At 33.3% G+C, this 12,794-nt stretch overlaps 1 protein-coding gene across 1 annotated transcript in view; it reads right to left on the bottom strand.

The window, feature by feature from the left end:
- Positions 1 to 12,563, bottom strand: part of LOC116635773 (protein eyes shut homolog) — a 602,300-nt gene extending 589,737 nt beyond the window's left edge. The window contains exons 1-2 of the mRNA XM_032410093.1: positions 12,378 to 12,563; positions 8,154 to 8,242 (exon numbers count right to left, since the gene is read on the bottom strand). The gene's annotated coding sequence lies outside the window, so the exon portion shown is untranslated. The remainder of the gene's footprint in view (positions 1 to 8,153; positions 8,243 to 12,377) is intronic.
- Positions 12,564 to 12,794: the final 231 nt, after the last annotated feature.

The raw sequence follows: 12,794 nt of genomic DNA, 5'->3' as shown, positions 1-12,794 counted from the left end.
ACCTTTTGGCAAAGCTAAGAAGAAAATGAAGAAGCCAGACAGATAGGATATGAGTCAAGCTATATATTAAGCAGTAGAAAGATTCAAGTACTCAGAATTTTTAACTCAAAGGCATTTATATCGGAGTCTCTCTCTTATCAGGGGCGAGCACAAATCGGCATCTAAAACAAGGCAGATTTCAGGTCAAATTAAAGAACGTGGGTAATCAACCGTTACCTGTTAAAATCTGCATTTATGCTAGCCTTTGTTTCCATAGGTAGCTAGGCCTCTGTAGGACATGCATTTGGATGCCTCAGAAGTTGTCACTGAATTGTCATGATTCCAGCCATTACTTCTTACTTCCTAACAGCATGTGTTTGGAAGAAAGAAGCCACCTCTACTTTATAATCTTGTCTATTTCTAGCCTATGATATTATCTTGTTTAAAAAAAGTATTCAGAAAATTATTTTGAAATTACTTTTTCTAAAACAGAATGACTCAGGCTTCTGTTTTTGTGTACTTTGAATTTTTATACCCTGGATGTGTGGTAAAATACCTAGATGAAATAACTTCCTCATAAATGCACATGCATGTAGCTGCTATGTGCTGCTTACAGTAATTTCTGCACTTCCTACTGATAACCCCACCTAAAATATCACCCAAACTCTGAAGGTTCAGGTGACCCCCAGGCTGAGCATCAGCTGCATGGTTTCAGCTTTAATTTCCACAGAGTCATGACTAATGCCTTATTTAAGGAAAACAAACAAAAACTCTGATGTATAATGCATATATTAAGTACAACTAAAATTAGCTCTGTGTTCCTCTGCTTTGACTAACAGTATAAATAATAGCAGTAAAATTTTTCTGAGATTAATTTCAGTAATTTTGTAATAGGTAATGCGTTTTCAGATGTTCAAATATAATGATGGGAAATGTCCTACTTCTAAGAGTATAATTATTTTAACTTGTATTTTAAAATAGTTTCTAAAAGGTAATTGGTACTAAATTTATGGAAGTATTTGTATAAATTGGGTTAAAACCGATTAACTGGTCTTTGTAGATTATACTTTAAAATTCTCATTTCCAAAGTTAAATGATAAAAATTCACTCTTATTCACTATATTATGCATTGAATGAATATATGCCATTAGGAAAAAGAAAAGTAGGTTTATGTTAGAGAGACATTTTGCTGTGTCTATATAGTTTTAGAATCAAAATCAATTGTTCATTCTTATTTTGTTCAAGTTGAAGTAAAATCATTATTCCATTGGCATGTTTTTCTTGACACTACTGACAGTGGTTAATGAAAAGATTAATGAAATAATGTACACATTTCATTAGAGAAAAAAATGTTTACTTTTTGGAAAGTGGTTAAATGGTTTATTTCTTTCCTTTTCCACCTCACTGATTCTCCAGTGCTCTATGCCAAACCAATCCTGCTCTGGTTGACACATGTCAAGTCCTTGGCTTTATTATTAATGTCTTCAAAAGGAGTGCAAAACTTTGATGCTTACTGTGGTAACAATGTTCTAATTGTCCTGGTTCATATATATGTATGTATATATATATATACACACACACACACATATATATATAAATGATGTCTGTTTATACACGCATATATATGTGTGTATATATACGAATGATGTCTGTTTACACAGACACACACACGCTCACATACATATATATGTTATTTCTTTTGGACTGTTCTATGTTTTGAATGCATAATCTGCTGCATTTTTGTATTTTCTACCAAACAGATTAAGAAGTTCAAGGTTTATAGTGTAAAGATGAAATTATTTATCATTCATAGGCAGGCATTGTACACTAACACCTTAGGTAAGAAAGGAGCACTGGGTGTTATGCACAAACAATGAATCATGGAACACTATATCTAAAACTAATGATGTAATGTATGGGGATTAACATAACAATAAAAAAATTAAAAAAAAAAAGAAAGTTATCTATTGGGATAATTTCAGACATAGAAACACAGTGGAATGAAGCAATTATTTACAACATGTAATTTGATATTATATGCATTTTCAAGCAAGTTATAATTACTGAATAAACAGTATCTATATATTTCTATTTTCTTCTTATAAGCAGGCCAGTGACCCACTTAGAGACAAGATAAAAGAAATATAAATACCATGGTTCAAATTAAACTATTAAGTGTTATAGACTTGTTTACTGAGTATTTTTTGTCTTTATCTCTAAAGGTAAACTGTTATCTTCCTCTTGTAGAAATAATTCTCATCTTGTCTATTCTACACTGTTTTAGTTAATTTCTTCCTAGATGCAAAGTTAGAAAACCTTCTGCAGTTCACTTTGCCATTAGGTGTGTTCACATGAGTGAATTCTAGCCAAAAGAAAGCCAACAGAAGTGAGACATGCTACTTCTAGGTCTGTTTCCATTAAACCATCCACCCATTTTCTGCCATATTAACTGGAGGAGACTCATGTATTCAGCCAAAAACACACATCACATTGAAAGTAACATAAGTTGAACAAGGTTGAATAAATTAACTCTACAAAGATATGGTCAGGGGGTAGGAAAGCCACATGGGATAGTACTGTATTCCAGGACCACAATATAGTTACTCTGATACCGCTTCTATATCTAAAGGCTACCAGGAAGAAAAGAGTTATCAGAACTTGGAAGAGAAGGTCATCTGCCAGGAGCTGAGACCTTCACTAGAGAGAAAGAACCAGCCCCTGGGACAACACACAAGGCCAAGGGAATATATATCCTGACATTAATTGCTTGCTTCTCAAATTACCTGCCAGTGTTCCCCACTGGCTGAACCCTACAGGAAGCTGGAGCACAAGGGAGCTTGTATTAGTTGGCTGGACCTGCCTCAACAAAGATGTACAAACCAGGTGGCTAAAATAAATGAAATGTATTGCTTAACAATTTTGCAGTCTTGAAGTCCAAGATCAAGGTGTCAGCAGGGATGGTTCCTTCTGAGAGCTGTGAGGGAAGGCTCTGTTCCAGGTCTCTCTCCTTGGCTGCAGAGAGCAGCCTTCTTGTGTTTTTACATTGTCTTCCCTCTGTGTGTGTGTCTCTCTGTGTGTGTCCTAATTTCCCCTTTTCATGAGGATACTGTCATACTGGATTAGGGCCCAATCTAATGACCTCAGTTTAACTTCATTACCTCTTTAAAGACACTATCTTCAAATAAGGTCACATTCTGAGATACTGGAAGTTAAGGTATCAAAACATAAATTCTGTAGGAACACAATTCAAACCATTACAGAACCCATAATGTAATTTACACAGGTCAATTTTGAAGGACCAGAGAAGAGGGAAAGAAACTATAGAGTGGATCTGGAGAGGTGCAGAAACTTAGAGTCTATTGTGTACTGTAGCTTAGCATACTGTATTAAGAAAAGTGAATACTTCTTTGATCATATTATCTGCTTTCCTTACTTAAAAATTCTCCAGTCAGTCTCCATTGCATATGATGTAGTTCACAGTTCTTACTGTGGCAATTGATGACCTACACAATCTGACTGCCTCTACATTTGCAGACCTCATCCTCACTCTTTCCTACCTAAATGGTTTCAAATATACATTATTTCTTCCTTTCCTCCTTTGACACTATAACTTATTAAGGAGCATCCTCCTATCATCATCTAAGAGAAACAATGTTAGTATTTGTATCCAGTTGAAAAAACATTTGTTAATGTGTGGGTTTCACTGGTACATGTCAGTCTTCTTAAGTCTCATTCACTATTCTTATATCCACTACGCTTTTTTTCAAAACTCACTATAATTTATTGTATGTCCATATGGCTAAACATAAATAGTAGCTGGTAAATAATTCAAGAGTAACTAAAGATTTTTTCATTTGTCCTGTTTTATTTAGAACTGTAAAACTCTCAGTACAGGAGCTGCCTGCCTCCAAACAAAGTGCCAAACCAACAAATTCTCCATGAGACAGCTCCAGGAGAACTGGTAGAGTTTATGCAATTTACTTACAAATCAGAATGTACACTTAAGAGTGTAAGACTAAGACAGGAAATGAAGAATTTTGTTGTTGTTGTTTTTTAAAGGCAGAGATGTAAAAAGGTAGGCATGTAAAAAAAAAAAAAAAACTCTGAAGGCCCATACTTGAAGAGGTCAGAAGAGCCTAATTTATTTCCGTCTTTGAATTCCAAATCCTACCTCTCTCCAAGAATGAATGATATTAAGAAGGACTTGAAATAGGTAAAAAAAAAATCCCATAATATATATTAAATATAAGTTCTATTATTACAACACTATAACATATTTATAACTATATCATGATATATAATGATATGATCATGTAATATATGCAATGATGTTTATAATACAAGTAACACATGGTATATAACATTTAATATAAAACACATGCATAATTATGATAAATATACCAACAGATATGGATAAAATGCAACATCACACTCTCAAATCTGGGTTTGCCAGAGAATATATGCACCACTATTTTAGGTTCTCTCAGCACTTCATGCTTAAATACACCTATGGTATTCAAGAGTGGAGTAACAAATGTATACCTGTGTTTGTTTTTCCTCTTGATATACTACATGCTGTTGTTCATCAGGCTAACATTCTACCTGGTCCCATTTTCACTTCCCTTTCTTTCATTAAAATATGAGCAACAGCTGTAGCTAATTTCTCATTAAAATAGTTTCTGGTATATGTGCTTTTTAGTATCTCTATTATGCCAGTGTATATTTCACCTGCTTGAGGCATTCCATATTTTCCTTCCTGCTTTTGTTAGGCAATCACACATTTCTTTTTTAAAAGGGCCATGCTGCTCTGCAGAACATCTTGTCTTCCCTTACTCTAAAAAATAATGAGCTAGTTACTTTTTCATGGAGGATATTTGTTTCACTCTTTCTGAGAGCACTTCATCATGGGCTGAGTGCAACCTTGCTATTCTTTTTCCTATAGTTCCATAAGAGCATGTGAGGAAAAATGCTTTTCCTAAATTCACTTTTAAGGGTGATGTCGTTTAACAGAAATGAGATAAAAGAGTGTAGAGCTGGGAGTGAAATGTGTGCATACCATTTATCTTTAAACAGTATGTTAATGGCCAAAGAAATTATGGTGACAGCATTCTTGAATTGAGTTAAACTTAAAATTGACAATATGTTTTTCCTTTTTACCTCTAAAAGTATATGGAGCCCCACTCTTGTTCTTTATAGATGATAATCACAGATGAAAGCATATTTGTATAAATTTCCCATTACTTGAAGTAAATCAAAAACTTGTGAAGAAATATTTCTGAATTTAGACCAGATATTGACAATCAACTACTTTTTGATAAAAATTAAAAGCAACAAATTGTATGCAAATTGCAAAAAAAAGTTCTATAACATAAAAGAAAGTGATTTTTTAGTTGTTAAAGATCCTTAAAGTAGCCTGTGATGAGGCTAGTGAAAAACAGGTATTTTGGGGATTTTTAAATGTTTTATATTTAATGTTTTCTTTAAAGAAGATTTTCAATAGTATGTTGTCACTATTAAAACACAGACTGGACGTGTTATAATAGAAAAAAAATGATCAGGTTAGGAGGCAGATTGTGATTCTAATCTTGCCTTCTGTTAAAAAGAGAACCACGGGCTCAAAATGGAGTCATTTAGGCCAAGTCAACAGAGCAAGAGTTAATACCTAACCTAACTGCAATTTTAACCCCCTAGGAGTGTAACATTTGACCAGTCAACATGGAATTTCCTGGTCAACACCAGGAAACTTATGGATAGACCCTTTCTATTCTCCTTTGGAGGGTAACCTTGCCTAAAATGTATTCCTTGCTAATAAATTCCCCCTTTTTAATGTCCTCTCTCAGCCTTGAAAACCCTTTCTTTTGTTTAGCTCAGCAGAAAACCCCTCTACTTGCTAGATGGGATGATACCTTATTCAAGAATCATTTAATAAGGCCAATCAGATCTCTGAATTTACTCGGTTGAATTTTTTTTTTTTTTAACATTTCCTACTGACTAACAATGTGATCTTGAGGAAGATGCCTACCTTCTTAAGCCTTAGCTTTCCAATGTGCAAAATAAGTGTTATGGACTGAATTCTGGCCCCCAGCAAACTTCATATGTTGAAGTCTTAACCCCCAGAGCTTAAGAATGTGACTACATTTGAAGACAGGTCTCTAAAGAGGTAGTAACTTAAAATGAGATCATTAGGTTGGGCTATAATCCAACATGACTGATACAAGAAGAGGAAATTAGGACACAGATATACACAAAAGAATATGATGTGAAGACACAGGGAGAAGACAACCATCTACAAGTGAAGGAGAGAGGTCTCTAAAGAACCAACCCTGCTGATACACTGACCTCACACTTCCAGGCTCCAGAGTTGTGAGAAAATAAATGTCTATTGTTTAAGCAACCTAATCTGTGGTATTTGTTATGGCAGCCTGATCAAATCAATATAATTGCCTTTATGAATATTACTATGATTACATACAGTTACCTACTTATAAAGCATCTGACACTTGGTAGTTGCTTAATGTGTGCTAATTAATATTGTTCTTACTGCTCATAATCTTTTATTGGGCAGGTCAATTATAATTCTTATCTTTATCTTATCTTAAATATATAGCAGTTCTTTTAGGGTTAAGAGATCAGATTATATTATGTTTCTATAGCATGGGTCATAGGGTCTATGCCTTAAGACTTATTCATAGGTTTGAAATAAGAGCAGCCTTAGAATTGTGCCATTTTTTTAACTATGTCCTTTTCTGTATTTAATCTATGTCTCAGTTTTGCATCTGGGAGATGTAGATAATAATCAGAATTGTTCTTAACAACAAATAAATTCATATATGTAATAAAATTACTACCTGACACATAATTGGTACTTAATCAACTTTAAGTATGATTACTGTGTTCTCAATGATTTTTTTTTAATCACCTTTTCAACATTATGCAGGCCAGGAAAGGTTCTTCTGGTGTACCCTTCTTTTCTTATATCATTTTTTATCTGTCTTTTTTGATGGGGCAAAATATGTCTTTCATAATTTATTTTTACTGCTGCCCTAATACTCATACACCTGCTTCCCCTCCAGATAATGGTAGTCTCTGCCCAGGAAAATTGTTACCTTGGCTAAGATGGCATTTCCCAAAGTGCACTGTCCCCAACGTTAGTTACTCAAGAGGTTAAAATGCTAAAGAAAAATATTAAAGGATTCTGTGCTCATATTTTGAGTTAAGCAAAGATAATGACACTTTATTAAATAGCATCTTAGAGATCTTAAAAAGCTCCTGTGCATTTTGAGCAAAGGAGGTGTGTGTGATGTAGCCTTTCCTCAATTTAGTTGAGAGTAGACTGTTTTTAGGTCAGTTTTCCACAAAAAAATGAAATTCTTCCAGAAGATAGAATTTGGGAAGTTCTGACTGAAGGAGGGTAGAATATCCTTAAAATCTCTCAAATAACTTCTTTCCCAGTCTCTGCTTTCCTCTTGGTTTTAAATACATAATTATTATCACTAAATAATAAACTATTGTCACAACCAAATAACTAATTTTAGTCTACACAGCACCATTTAATTAAAAAAATAGCGTAGGGAGGCAAAATGCATACTATAAAGGCATTAATTCTATATTAAAAATTAAGCCTTACGATAAATCAAAGAAGGAAAATTAAGGGAAAAATGCCATTTTCACTTATCCAGATTGGCAAAATGATACCTGATGTTGGTGAAACCTTGGGGATAGAGTCACCTTCAATCACAGCTTTTGGGATATAGTAAAACATATGTTCATTATTCTACCTTGACTGTGGTATAATGAATCATTTTAATTTTCTTCTTTATGTTTTTCTGAATGTTCCAAATTTTCCACAGTGAACATGTTTAACTTTGCTTATTAAAAGAAATACCACTTTGTTTTTTATGATTTCTCTAATTTGAAAATAATATGAATCTTTCATGGCTTCTTTGTAAAGCTTATATAACTTCATTGATAATATAACCCCTATAACATTCTTTCCTCAGTACTATTTTAGGACATAGAGAAAAGACAGAATGGCTTACTAAACATTAATTTGCATCCAAGCGCATGTGAATACTAATCACAATAACCTCGACTTTAAAAGGCAAAAACAATATCCAGAGGAACAGTCTTTGTTACTTATGATATTAAGTGTAAAAAAAATAGGCATATATTACCTGATAAGCAGTGTATATTTCTGTCCATCATCTACTTTAATAGTGTGAATGCTTCTCAATTTTGCTTCACTAGCACAGAAAAAGTGGTACTATAAGAGAAAAAAAAGGTTTTCTTCAGTTTTTCACTATGAAATTAACACCTTATATTTGTATTGGACTTAGAATTTACTAATGATTTTTATATTGCTTTGGAGACAAGGAGTCTGAAACTTAGAGAAGTGACAGTGCAAGGTATACAACTAATAAAGGCTAGAATTAAAAAACATAAATGTGTATTATATACACATACAAGCATCATACATGTGTATGCATGTGTGTGCATGCGCACACACACACACACACACACACACACACACACACTTCTGGTTTCTATACCAGTATTCCAGGGAACATGTTTGAGAAAGACAGCTTTTTCTGCTAGCAGAAAGTGAGTATTATTGGCAAGTTTCCTTAGATATTACCAACTGAGCAACATGAAGACCAGTGAATACAATCTAGAGGGTGATATTAATGTCCAAGGAAAGGAACCTTAAAGATTATGGAAGTTAACCATTCATTCTAAGCTTCCTGAGGCTTGGGGGGAGTGGGGGTCTTTGCCAGATTACTACTAATTGAGCCAACTGAGTTATAGTTTAAAAGGGGGCAGATAATGTCTATAACAGGTACATTTTATCAGGACCCCCTGGGAATTCCACAGGGTGGGCTGCAGTGGTCTATTCACCCACTTAACAGCCTATGCCTGCATGTATATTAGTTATATGACATAATTCAACCGATGTGACCAGAAAGAACATTTAATATTTTTAATGATTTAGCTGCTTCTTATATATATTTGGGGTTCTACATTGTTAGTGAAGAAAGTTTTTTAAACTTAAATGATAATGTAGTGACCAAGAGTGTGTATGTGTGTGTGTGTGCATGTGTAAGGAGGTTAGTCTCCTTAATTTGTTCAAATATATCAGAAAATGTTTGTTCAGGTACTACTAAGTCTTATTTATTCCCTATTATCTTCAGGGCTGTCAAAGTTAAGCATATATAAAATATTTAATGGACAATTCTATTATTCTTACTTGAATTTTTCTCTTATTATAAATAGCTCCTTTATGATATATATATTTACGATATATTGAGATGTGTATATATATATATATATATATATATACACACACACACACACACACACACAAAGTGACTACTATTTATTGAGTGATTACTCTGCTTCATGGATTTTTTAAAACACCATATAAGTAATGACTGATTGCTTCCTTACAAAACAAAATAAAAAACAAACAAAAATCTATGAAGTGGAAACTGAGGTGAAGTGGTTCACCCCTCTCCAGGGAGGCAATGATTTGCGATACAGCTGTTAAGTCTGGGAACTGGTGTTTGAGTCCCAACAATGTACGTTATCTATGTACTTACTTATTTGTTATTAGAAAGAGCCAATAAAATGTTTTTAAAAATTGTTTCAAACATTTTTTTAAATTAAAATAAAAATTAAGTTTCATATTATTAAACTTTCCTAAAACTTAAATTTCCTAAAAAAAAATAAAAACATTTGACTAATAATTCTGCATTTCTAGAATAGGTCTTAAATTATGATCACTGTACAAGTTCAACCATAAATATGTCTTTTTGTGAAAATTGTAATGTAAATGCATTCCCCATATGATTATACTTTTAAAATAGATGAAGAAATTGGAGCATAGTTTCGCAAATCATAGTAGAACAAGGAAAATCTTAAAATCATGAAGACAGAGTAACACTGAAATTTCCTTTAAATCATTCCAAGGGGAAGCAGTGATGTGAGTGGAAAGAACATGAATTTTGGATTTACACAACAAAGGAAAAATTCCTTATCTACCATTCTTGAAAGAGTTCCAAGAGCATGTATAATACCAAACTCTGAGAAGCAAGATTTTTGTGAGATGCAGAGAGAAAATACCTAAACTTCACATTTTTTTTTTTTTTAAAGATTTTATTTATTTATTTGAGAGAGAGAGAGCATGAGAGGGGGAGGGTCAGAGGGAAAGGCAGACTCCCCGCTGAGCAGGGAGCCCGACGTGGGACTCGATCCCAGGACTCCTGGATCATGACCTGAGCCGAAGGCAGCCGCTTAACCAACTGAGCCACCCAGGTGCCCCTAAACTTCACGTTTGATTAACATGTCCCAGACATCTATGTGTTTATATGCATTTACTTTATTTACTCATTGTATTACATTTACTTCACAACATTTGTTCATTTATTAATTTAAACCTCACAACAATCCTTATTACCCTCATTTTACAAGTGAGTAAATTTAAGCACAAAGTGCTTAAGTGACTTGCAAGGTCTCAAAGCTCCTAAGTGGCAGAGCTGGGCTCTAAACTCTGAGTCTAGCTCCAGAGCCCATGATCTTAATAAATTTTAAGATGGAGCCTGACACATAATTTCAATTCAATAAATGACAGTAATTATTATTACAGACATATCAATATATATTCTTTGTTTGTCATAAAACCTAAAGGAAAAAAATGCTACACATCTTTTCACCATTATGGTTTAATAATTCCTCAATCTCTTGATTCGACCTATTGTGAATTTATTTTTATCCATTTGAAAGTGAAAGAAGTCTCCCGTGATTCATCGTTTCATAAAACATTTTCATCCACAGTCCTGCAAGTCTCTGGTAATTCCTCATAATGTCTCTGGAGATGTCCACAGTGGTGAGAGGAACTAGCTGAGATAGACACTCAGTTAATGGGAAGTTGAGTCTGCAGCAGAAAAATGTGCTGAGGAGAAACATTTTAAATGTGGCCAATGCTCAATATTATGTGTTTTATAATTTTTTACATTTGGTCTCCATATTTTTTCTGCTTATTATAAGATTAATGGAAAATTTTGGTCTTAGTTGAGGAAAATGCTATAGAGCAGGGATCAGCAAACTTTAAGGGTAAGACTGATGTTTGATGATTCATTACTGTATTCTATTTATTACATAATTCTATTTTCTTACTCCTGTTTCACCTTTTCCTATTATTATCTGTAATCAATGGGAAACAGTATGAGGAAAACAAAGAGTATTTTATTTACCACTGCATCCTCAGAACTTGGCAAAATGACTAGTAATAGATAAATGTTCAATGAATGAGTGAACACATACATAAATGAATAAAACTACTACTATTACTAACTGCTACATATGGCTGGTATTTATTAATGACATCAGACTTTGTACTAAATAATGTATGTGTGTTGAATACTTAAGAAAGATGAACATTTAAAGAAAATCAAACTGGAATATGGCTTATTTAAATTATAAGGTATAAATCAACGTTTCATGGAAATTCACTAAATATTTAAATCACATCATAAAAGAAATGATAGATAAAAATATAGTATTATGTTTCATATATTAGGCTGTGTTGAGTTAATTACCTTATTGCAGTGATGAGTTTGATGACTTACTAAATCTGGGTATTTACCACAGGAATATGAATTGATTTGTTAAGGTAGAATGGTGTTGAAAGAAGAGCACACACTTTCAACTCAAAGTCAGCTTTATAATTTAGTGTTTGGTAGCTGTATGATCTTGGACTTTTAAAAAAGGTTGTTAAAAGACTACCAAGTGTTAAATCCATGATCTCAAACTTTTTGATCTCAGAACCTCTTTGTGCTGTTAAAAATTATTGAGGACCCCAAAGAGTTTTTGTTTACTGGGTAGTATCAATATTTATAATATTAAAAATTAAAAGACATTTTTAAAATACAAAAATGTGTAGTACACATTACATTAGTGATCAGAAAGATGACATCATCATATGCCATGGAGCCTCTGGAAAACTCCACTGTACATTTATGAGAATGAGTGAAAAAGGCAAATAACAGAATTTTTATGAAAGTAGTTTTTCCCTTATGGATCCTCTGAAAAAATCTTGAGGCTCCCCAGATCACATCTTCCATTAAAGCTATAAAAAACAGTAGCAGTTACTGTCACTGGGATACTAGGAAACACCAGAGTGGAAAAAAGGTTAAAAATATAGAGAAGAGAATGAAAGCTATTCGAAGTATATACTATTTTGATATATAAATACTGAACACAAAATTACAAAAATAGAACATACAGCCTATTGGTGATTGTAAAAGATAATTTAAGATAAAAGTTTTATTTTGACAATAACCATTAAAGAGAAGAATCAGAACTTTCTATTTCATTTAAATGAAATAAATGTAATGACTTACCTTTAAAGTACCATTTTCAATATATAATTGAATAAAAGACCCATCTACTGAATCTGAGTCTTGCTTGAGATAGAGCAGGAGTCCATAGGAGTTGAAGGTCTGAAATTCTAGTGATATGTTATTTTGTGGATTTAACAACACATTCTGAAATTCTAGATAGGAATCTCCATAATAACAAGCACAGCTGAACTCTGTGGAGTCAGAAAGAAAATACAATTTAGGTTGGAACAGAATATTCAATAGCTGGGTTTCACATTAACATTAGCATAATATCTTTGGAAGTGGCTCATACTTGACTCCTTTCTGCCTGTTACTAGCCCAGGCACCTGTTTCCTTTGCCATAGTCACAGTGGTATGCCATAATTCCTATGTACTGGGGGCCTCATGATCAAATCTCACTGGAAGGCAGGGATGTCT

The sequence above is a fragment of the Phoca vitulina genome, unplaced genomic scaffold (assembly GCF_004348235.1).
Source record: "Phoca vitulina isolate PV1807 unplaced genomic scaffold, GSC_HSeal_1.0 scaffold11, whole genome shotgun sequence".
Lineage (NCBI taxonomy): Eukaryota > Metazoa > Chordata > Mammalia > Carnivora > Phocidae > Phoca > Phoca vitulina.
The sequence above is the reverse complement of the archived record's forward strand: the minus strand, read 5'-3'. Positions and strand labels throughout refer to the sequence as shown.